This window comes from Lipotes vexillifer, unplaced genomic scaffold, assembly GCF_000442215.2.
Source record: "Lipotes vexillifer unplaced genomic scaffold, Lipotes_vexillifer_v1.1 scaffold415, whole genome shotgun sequence".
In the NCBI taxonomy this organism is placed as follows: Eukaryota; Metazoa; Chordata; class Mammalia; order Artiodactyla; family Lipotidae; genus Lipotes; species Lipotes vexillifer.
In genome coordinates this window covers 2788070-2798917 of record NW_006774345.1, presented here as the reverse complement: position 1 = coordinate 2798917, position 10848 = coordinate 2788070, and the positions used below count along the sequence as shown (strand labels likewise).

Here is a 10848-nt window from a genome sequence, read left to right as displayed (position 1 = left end):
CAAATCGAAGACTGTGGGCAAGCTCATCAGGAGGTCAGAAGTGGGTCAGAAAGACAAAGATCTTTCTCTGGTGTAGGCCTTTGAGAGGAGACAAAGGCCAGCCTCTAGTCCCTTAGCAGAAGAAAACCAGGAGCTACTTAAAAGTGAACAAGAGGTAGGGCTAAGCCCCAAATGGATAACAAGCATCAGGAATTTTTTCTCGTAGAAAACTAGGCTCCTGTTATAGAGTGCAGGGAGTTCAACATTTGATACATTGGGAAGAAAGTCTATCCATGATTATCTAGTCTTTACTTCCATACTTTCAGTGCTAGTTGGTCCACCATGCTGTTTTTGATTAATCTAATTATTGGAAAGATTTTTCTCTTTTGAGCTTTAACATTTGTTGTTGTTTATGTTAAGAGATAGGTTTAATTTAGTAAGGAAATCTAGTAAGTCTTGTGCGTATGAAACATCTCTTGTTTGTTCACCCATTCTGGCTGCCCTCTGTTAGACACATCACTCTTTGATCACAAAACTTCCTCTGCTGAGAACTCTGGTGGCTTGCCATTGCTCTTCGAATAAAGAAAAGCAAAGAATTTAAGGCTTCCCGGGTCTGGCCCCTCCCTGCCTCTCCAAAGTCAGTTTGTGCTGTGCTCCCTGCTCCAGAGGCAAGAAACCTTTTCTGTTCCTCAGAGTTCCCTCCCATTTCAGAGCCTTTGGTTATACTCTTCCTTCTGCTTCTGCAGAGACCACTTTGCTCAAATCTCCTCTTTATCCAGTAAATATTTTCTTATTCTTTAGATCTCAACTCAATATTCCCTATATTCTCTTCCTCAGGCAGGTTTCCCCGAACCTCTGATTTGATCAACTCCCCTCTTATTATAAACTCAAGTATGAATTCCCTCTTTCGTAGCATTTATGAAACATTTGTTTGTGTGATTATTTGATTAAAGTCACTGACTATGACTGTCCTTACTCATTAGTTTATCTTCAGTGTTTAGTACAGTAAGCAGAACACAGTGAATCTCTTAAATACTTTTCGAATTAGTTTACTGATGCCAGGCAGGAGGCAGGAATCAGATAAGGCCCAGAGCTTATACGACGTCAACAATTTCTCACAACAATCATGTAAGGGAGATAATTTTTCTGTTTGATAAATAAGGAAACTAAGGACCAGTAAGGTTAAGTAATTTATTCAAGATCCCTCGGTTGGTAAGTGGAAAAGGCATGATCTAATCCAGGCATGTGGACAACGGTTAGGATTTTTTATCTGCTCTACACCTCTCCTATTCTTCTTCCTCTGCTACTAGCATCCCACTTTCTTTTGTAGAAATCACACAAGATGATCCCATGTCTCTCAGAAGGGATTGTCATTCACAAGGCTTTGCCTCCCTTTCCCCCTTCATTGTAGGGGTTGGTTTAGGATCCAGGTCTGGCCAATCCCCTGATTGGTGAGGTATGGGTATATCACCTGAGGTGGGCTAATCAGAATCCACTGAGGTATTTTCCTGCTAAAGTCAATTGGAAAGATTACCTCCTTCCTATGGAGTTGCCACAAGCTACAAAAATGTGAAGCTTCCTTTAACCTGTTGGTGTCTGGTTTGACCAGCCTTAAAAATGATGAAAGATACCCGTTCACAGACTATTCTTTGAAAAACCCCAAATTTCTTATATTCAGGGAATACCATCAAACTCATTTGTTTAGTTTTTTTCTTGATTATAGAATAAAGATTAGAAAATATTGCCAAGGATAGTAAATACTTAAATTATTGATAGTCGGCCTTCTTTTCCTTTTACACTGTGCTTAAAAATTAACCACAGGTTCAATTTAAAAACAACAGTAAATAATTACATTCCTGAAAAAAAGTTGAGCCTGTATGATATCAAATCAGAGATATTTTTTAACTCTTTTATGAAATCTAGAGATGTTTACAACATTAACTCAGAATGTTCAATTTAGTGTTAATAAATATTGATCACATATCAAAAGGAATTTGGTTGACAAAAAGAAAGGAGTGTTGGGCCTCCCTGGTGGCGCAGTGGTTGAGAGTCCGCCTGCTGATGCAGGGGATACGGGTTCGTGTCCCGGTCTGGGAAGATCCCACATGCTGCAGAGCGGCTAGGCCCATGAACCATGGCCTCTGAGCCTGCGTGTCCAGAGGCTGTGCTCCGCAATGGGAGAGGCCACAACAGTGAGAGGCCCGCGTACCGCAAAAAAAAAAAAAAAAAAAAAAGAAAGAAAGAAGTGTTTCCTGAAGATAATTATAATATACAAAGATCATTATCCTCCATGGATATCAAATAATCTAGAAGTTATTAGACATCATGACCTACTGAAAAAGTGAGATTATCAAGAAATTCTAAAGGAAAAAATTTATTTAAACATTCTAGTAGAAACCTGAGTAAAAAGGAATCCAATGGATCTTAGAGAAAGAATTTCCTGGTACACTTAAAACTATTAATTCAACTTTGCAGAAATAACTCATATTATTTATTCATTAATTAATTCATTTGACAAATATTTTAATACTTCCAGTAATTATAACAAATAATTTTTAATTACTTCCAATAATCTCCTCTAAAATGTATCATTCATTTCTGTTATCACTGCCTCACTTCAGAGCTAATGAATCTCATTTAAACTATTGCAGTATATTCACCAAATGTCATCCTGTCCCGTCCACTTCACCAAATATCTTCTTCCCATCCACTTCATCATCACTGCCAACATTACTGTAGCATCTATAAAAATCTAGGCACAGCACCTCACTGTCTATAAATGTATTCTGATTCTCCATACCTAGAGAATAAAATCCAAAGCTCCCCACAATTTGGTCACAACATATGCAGCTCCCTAGACTCATCAACTGTACTAGCCACTTCCTTCCAACTAGCCATATTGGACTTCTCAACATTTTCTCTTTGACACCTTTGCTCCTGTGTTCACATTGTTCTTTTAGCACGGAGTAGTAGCTTGTTCTCTATTTTCTGCCTGAGATCTCCTTTTCATCATTCAAATCCTGGTTCAAATAACACTTCCTCTTCGAAGCAGAGTGGTTGCTCATTCCTTACAAACATCATTAGGCTTACAATTAATGGGAAAATTATTTTGTAATCCATGAGCCCTCATCCAGTGAAGGAGAGAAGGATACTTCTCAAAATGTGCTGAGTGAAAGAATAAAATGAGCTGTGGAAATGTGATGGGAACATTCTAGGGAGAGAATATGCATATGGGGGCTTGGTAAATGATAACTATGTCTTCATGTTATTTTTTTGCTACTAAGAGTTTAACAAGTATTTTTTGACTCCAAATTTATTTTTAATAAGTATAATTATTTCATTTAACTTATATAAATGTTTTTGTTTATGTCTTTTTCTAATCCTTAAAGATTTCAGAAACTGAGTTATTTCACAAACACGTAGCTTTTAAAACTAGAAGAGAATTTTGATAAAATGTGGTTTACACAGTTAATCTACATATGAAGAATTGATGCTACAGACAGGCTTACTTGAATGAGGAGTAGAACACTTGTCTCCAGAATTGACTTATGAAACACTTTCTGGCTAGTCCGGAAACACTACTTCCAAGGAATCAAGATCAAAGAGTAAATAGTCTACCCTTGTTTATAGTAAAGAGTGATTATTAATAAGACAGTGATTTTAAGATTATTTAGAGGAGAATTTCTAGAGAAGAGAAAAAGGTCGAATTGATCTTCTAAGTAGTATGTATATTCTGGGAATATGCTTTTCTATAGTTTATATTCCCAGAATATAGGAGAATGTTGACTATATATATATATTAGACAATCAAATACCATGAACTGTTACAACTTTTATATGTTTTACTACAGGTCCCTCTTCTCCATGACATTTAAAAATATATTATTTAACTCTATGTTTTTGCATAATTTTCCTGGATATTAAGACTTTCATATATATCTCATAACTTTTATGTGTATTAGATAAATTAATTTAGGTTGATGTTTTTGTCAGTGATGTTATCCTCTCCACTTATCTGATTTTAAAAGAGATTTGTGACTTCAACTGTGGCAGTGTTCTTTTGTACATTGTACTTTTGAAATGTGTTCTCTAATGAATCATTTAAATGAGAAGTTTCTAGAGTATGGCCTATTTCCTAATTGACAAGTTTGTTCTATACAACTCTTGAATGGCACAGTTAATAAAGAGTGTAGAGACATAGACAAATGCACTAGTACTTTGTAAAGCTCTAATGATATAATATGACTCCCCTTCCTTTAAAAATTATCTCTTCCTTTAAAAATTATCTCTTCCTATAAAAATTATAAACAGGCAATAACAGAGAAGCTGTCATGTATTTGGAACCTTCTTTCTTTCTTCTTCTGCAAGGTGGTGGGTGAAAAGAATTTGACATTAAGGCAGCTAGGGAACAGATAAACTTTACCATTGTGGATTCCAAAGTCTGAAATAAGCATTGTGGATACTTTTTTTTTTTTTAGTGGACGTTCAACTTGCTTGGACAAGTAGCAGATTTTTCATGTCTCCCTCCAGCGTCATCAGACCACTTATGAAGTTTGGATAAAAGACATTTGTTAACAATGTACCTTATTGTCTATGTTTTCCCTCAGCTAGAAACTATTTTCAATGACCCTATCTTCAGAGGTTATGGGGATCTCGACCAGTTTTCAACCTAGTCTAAAGAGGCCTTGAAGGAAGAGATGGCTTTCAGAATTGAGATCCAAGCTTAGAATGGCTAGTAAGCCCTAGACATTGTCATCTTAGCCACATACACTAGCCACCCTCACCCACCTTCCTTTAAAAAAATTTTTTTTCCATTTAAATCTGTCATTCCACACCATGGAGGCTCCCATGGCAAATCCCTGTTACCAGCTTTCTTATTCTGAAGACTATACCCAAGGTGAGACAGTAGATAAAAATAAGGTGAGCTGATTATTGTCATAATCATTGATTTTTAAATATATGTTTTGTTTTTCATTTATAAAGAACGCATGCTTAAATTGGATTGATTATTGCTTAAAATATGCAGTGTGGTATTGTGTGTGTGTTATTTGACTGAGGGTACATCCCAGGTGCTGGAAACATTCTATTCAAGAATTTCAGTCCATGAGAGTCTGCCTGCCAATGCAGGGGATACGGGTTCAAGCCCTGGTCTGGGAAGATCCCATATGCCATGGAGCGACTAGGCCCGTGAGCCACAATTACTGAGCCTGCGCATCTGGAGCCTGTGCTCCACAACAAGAGAGGCCAGGATAGTGAGAGGCCCGCGCACCGCAATGAAGAGTGGCCCCCACTTGCCACAACTAGAGAAAGCCCTCGCACAGAAACGAAGACCCAACACAGCCATAAATAAATAAATAAATAAAATTAAAAAAAAAAACCAAATTATTTCTAAAAATGAAATCAGTGTTTCACTTAGTTTGCGTAAGACTTCTGTGTGATTCTAAAGACTTCTGCTTGGTTCTGGGCCACTGCTGGTCTCTGTAAATTGAGTTACTTAGAACTAGAACTATTGGGAGTTAGGGACAAGGGATCATGATTGACTGAGCGTGGAAGGATGGTTTTCTTTGTCTTCTCCCTTTTCTGTGTCTCTATTGCCAATGGATGATTGCAGCACCTTCTTAACTGGTCTCCTGGCCTGTAAACATTTTACTCTGCACTCCCCCCACCCAACCAAAAAAAAAAAAAAAAAAAAAAAAAAAAAAAAAAAAAAAAAAAAAAAAAAAGAATTTCAGTCCAGGGCCGTCCAGCTAGCTTTCAAACTAGAAGTTCCATGCTCTAGAGGTCACTAATGCAAGTACTTCTATTATTCATATCTATGCTATCAAAATCTAGCTTATTTCAGCATAGATTCTGGAAATAAGTTAGAAATAAGAATGTTCACTATTATTCATAAACAGCATACTATATGGCAAATAATTTTTCAGAGGTGAAAATGGTGGCTTATTGACCAGCATCATTAATGTAAGAAGACCATCTCATCGGCAAAAATTAAAGCTTTTCAGGATACCTGTACTGGCTAAAATTGTTCTAGAAGCAGTCATGAACAATGTATAATAATTCAAGAAGGCCTGAAGCTTTTAGCAGTAGAAATAGTGCTTTTAAGACCTGAGCTCTGAACAGACTGGTTCCAGCCATTGGTGTGAGAGGATTTCTAGTGATGTGTTTGTTTTGAGAAAATATTTCATGTAAGATGCTAATGGAACACTTAACTGTATCAAGAGCTGGGACTTTATCAAGCTATAAAGAATATTTTGTGTCACCTGATTCATGTCTATTCGTCAATATATTGGTCTATATGTGTTGCAGAACTGGGTCTGTGATTTGCTTTCAAAAATGATCTGGTGGCCACATAATCTACCATAAAGAACCGAAGACTTTTGCATATTGAATTGGCTTGAGGTCTGTTCATAATTGTTTATGGAACACTTACCAAGTGATAAGTACTTTGCAAATATTATTTAACCTTTATAGTAATCTATACAATAATCCTCACAATACTCCTAGCACAACTGTATTGTTTGGTTTTGGTAAACCATCTATGCATAGGGTGATGCTAATCATTGTCATTATCTAGAGAAAGAGAAGCAACATGATCAAATCCACCTATGAGGTGGGCACATTTACCTGTTTTACAGATGAGAAAACTGTAGCCACAGGGTAGTTAAGTGACTACTCAAGGTCACACAGATGGAAAGTGCCCAATCTTGGATTTAACCTGTACCTGAATGACTCTAAAAGCCCATCCTTCTAACCATGATATTTTACTGTATCCCTTAATGATTTTTTCTTATTAATAGCAGAATTTATGGGCTAAGAAGTGAGTTAAATATTTCTGATAGTACAGTATTTACATTGCAGAGTTTTCTCACGGGGTCTAATGATAGAAAATAATTTGTCAGGTCTGGGGCATGCTGGGTACCTATCAGGACTATAAGATAATTAGACACTTTTCAAAGCAGGACTCTCAGCGTGGAAAATGTCCTTAAGGATTTTGATTCAAATGACTGATTTCATGACAATGAACAGCTCCAAAAGCAAAGAAATGTTCTTTTATGTAGAGCAAAGGAAATAGGCTAGCACTGAGTCTTTTCAGGGCAAACATTGGAAGCTTAAGATTATCTGTGCTGATTTTTCCCCTAATCCACCTTATTGGGTTTCTGGTTACCCGACCTTAATATAGCTTGTACAATATCATCTCTGTAACCTTTGTGTTTGTCGGCTTATCTTGATCAACTATCAGTGCAAAGTGCGAAGCTGCCTTTCATCTGGTTTCCAGTGGTGCTAACTAGGAAAAGAGAAACCAAAAAGTTTGCACTGAGCAGAAATAAAGTAGTAAAGGTGTTAAAAGACTGAGAGCGAACCTAAAGAAGGTATTTGAAGAAGGAAGGCTTCCTAGGGAGAAGGTTCACTAAAGAATATCAACACCATAGGATGTTGTGAACAAAGAGGGTTAGCTAAAATCTTGATTATTTGCAGTGGTACAAAGTTTTCCTATTTGAACTTCAATAAAGAGTTTTTGTCAATTCATCCTTACGCTGAAGCTGTTCTCCTAAATCTAATGCATCAAAGATCTGGCATTGTTAAGGAAGATAGTCCTTGAACTCTCAGCAATATAAGCAGAACTGGCAAGAAGAAAAGAAAGTATGATGCTATATAAACCTTTCTCTCTGAAAAGAAAATAGAACAGGTTTGACTTTTGGAGACCAGCTAAATCAGGCAGAAGAGCAGAGAGAGGCTTTGTAGTCAAGGAGGGAGGGAAAAGTGAACAAGGAAGTTGTAAAATGCAAAATGATTAATTTTACTACTGTGTATTAAATAAAAGGAGGAGGTATATTTTGTGTATCTAACATGCTTCCTTTTACACTGTCTGGTAGTGAAAAGAACATTGGCTTTTCAGTCAACAGACCTGGGATTAAATCCTGGCTTCAGCTTTCTGCCTGGGAAATTTAGGGCAGATTCTTAAACCTCTCTGAGCCTCAGTTTCCCCATAGGTTAAATGGAGCTACCAGTACCCATCTCCCAGAAGTGTTGGAGCCTATATCTGTCACTAACCTTCTGTTTGACTTTGGGCAACTCAACATCTCTGAGCCTCAGAAGCTCCATATATAAAATGGGAATAGTCATGCTTTCTGGCTCCAATCTAGAACATTTTTCCTGCACATGTGGACAAAACATACAGGACTGATGCTCTTGATGGTTTTTGCTCTGTCAAATCAGGATAAAAATGACTACCGAGTAGCTGCCTTCTAAAGATTAGACAGTAATACATTTCAAGTCCCTAGTTCATAGTAGCCAGGCAATAAGTGGCACACAATTGGCATGCAGTAAATGTTCAGAGTACATTGTTAAATTCTCATAAGATCTATTGGTGGCATTGGCTTACTCAATACTCATTTTCATAGAGCAAACTATATGCCATAGCAAACAACATATGAGACAAAAATCTCCCATATTTAAATCGTGTTCTCCATTTTTCAAAGCATAGTCATATTCTCATGGAGAAGGATACACACATCATACTCCCTATTTTCCAGAAAAGAAGGCTGAGATCTAGAGAAATTTAGTGATATTCACCAGAAATGGTGTGATTTAGCAGGATCAGGGCTGGAATCTGGATTCCTGAATTCTGTCCCCGTGATCCTTCCATCACCGAACAGTCTCACTGTCCTATGGTTCTGGTATACCTTTCCAGAAATCCTCTGTTAGGGTAAATTGTAAGAGCAAGAAATCAGCAATCAAGATAGGCTTTCCTCTTATGAGTTCATGATGTGTTGATATCCTTGGCTTATTGTTTCAGTTTTTTAAGTGCAAAAAAGGTAATGAATTCTCTGTAACATTTAGAGAGGAACAGAGAACTCACTTTTGCTAAATTGAATGGACTTGTGCCACTATCAGCTTTGAGCCTTGAACTGACTGCAGACCCTTGAAAGTTGAAAATTAGCAAAATGTTTTGCCTTTTTTCAGAAAAAAAAAAGATTAAAGTTTTTAAGATCAGAAATCAAATTAATCAACTCTAAATAGCAAAGGAAAAATTAAATTTTTGATCAATAAAGCAAATTGGAATACCAACAATATTATTAAATTTTCTTTGGAACAGAAGTCTTCTTATCATACATGGTTAATGACTACATATTGTTTAAAAGCATTGGGTTTGTAAGAATCAAGTCCAAACTAACTTAGATTTCTTAAAATAGTTTATTTTCCCCAGTTAACTGCCTTAACATTTGATAAAATTTTTTTCTTTGCAATATTAAAATACTTTTAGAAAGTAACAGAAGTATAAGACGTGTAAATGTAATATAATATATATTTTGGTTCAGCCCAACAGACAATAATTTAGTTCAACCTACAATACTCATAGGGAACCTATTCTCTAGGGCATGATGTTGGCCCTAAGATAACAGAGGTCTCTGTCTTTGAGAAATTTAGCATCTGAGCTTTATGGTAATAAAAATTTATAGTTGCCAACTTTTGATTGATCTCTTTTTATGTATTAGCCACTTTGCCAAGAGTTTTGCATATGTTTTCTTATTTAATCCTCCCATCTCAATCTTTTAGAGATAGAGTTTTATTTGCCCCATTTTATAGGTGAGGGGACAGTGGTTTTTTTTGTTTTTGTTTTGTTTTGTTTTAGATTTAGGAATTTATCCTAGGACACAGAGTTCATAAATGGTTTAATCTATTGAATTAATATGCTAACACAAATATACAGACACAAACCAACAAACTTACATAAGTAAACACAAGTACTTGCAACTTCTATTTTTTTTAAAAAACGATGAATATATTTTTCCCTTTTTAAATGAGACAAAGGTGTTTGTTGTTGTTGTTTCTCCTGTCAGCTTATGCTTAAATAATGATTGTACGGTCATAGCATCATCCTTGTGTAGAAAGGACAATGCATTTGTAATCACACCGAGGAGTGCATAAATCTTTCATGGCTATTAAGTCTCAAATGCTCTGACCCTGACACTGCATTTTGTTCATTTTTTTAAAAACATCAATTAAAACCAAAAGGTTATTTAAACATAGGTTGATTTCATAATAGAACTTCTAATCTTAAACAATATTTGTGTTTTTCCTGGGGAATTGTGGTAATAACATGCTTTGAATATACTCAGAACTTTTATAAAAGGATCCCAAACACAAAAGGCCAGAGGACCTTAAACATGAGTGCTCAGGGGCACAAGTGCAGGAGGGAAATTTAGGGAAACATGAGGCTTTACAAAGGATAGACTTCCCAAAATTTATTTAAAGTTTTTGGGTAGAAAATTCTTCATAGAATATTTAGAAAAATATTGAAAGATATCTAATTCTGTTTATACATTCAAATAGTAGACTGAGTGACTATGTTAGTTTATTAGGCTGCTATAATGAACTACCACAGACTGGGTAGCTTACACAACAGAAATGTATTTTGTCACAGTTCTAGGCTGAAAGTCCAAGATCACAGTGTCAGTGGCGCTGGTTTCTTCTGAAGCCTCTCTCTTTAACTTGCAGATTGTTACCCTCTTGCTGTGTCCTCACATGGTTGTCCCTCTGTGCATTTGTGCCCTGGGTATCTCTGTGTGTTCAAATCTCTTTTTGTTATAAGGACAGCAGTCAGATTAGATTAGGGTCCACCCTATTGGCCTCATTTTAACTTAATCACCTCTTTACAGGCCCTCTTTCCAAATAAAGTCACATTCTAGGTATTGGGGGTTAGGGCTTCAACATATAAATTTTGAGGGGACACAATTCAGCTCATAACTGTGACCTTTAGCTGCAAAGAGCTGAGAATTCTTCCAGATCTAGGACGTCATGCATTTTCTTCAAATTTTTCACTGCATATAAACTGACCACAATTTAATTTGCTAATAATGCTTTTAT

General features: G+C 36.3%; 1 pseudogene; it reads left to right on the top strand.

Annotated features, from left to right (window-relative positions):
* Positions 1–4815: 4815 nt before the first annotated feature.
* Positions 4816–10848, top strand: part of LOC103082640 (40S ribosomal protein SA pseudogene) — a 7138-nt pseudogene continuing 1105 nt past the window's right edge.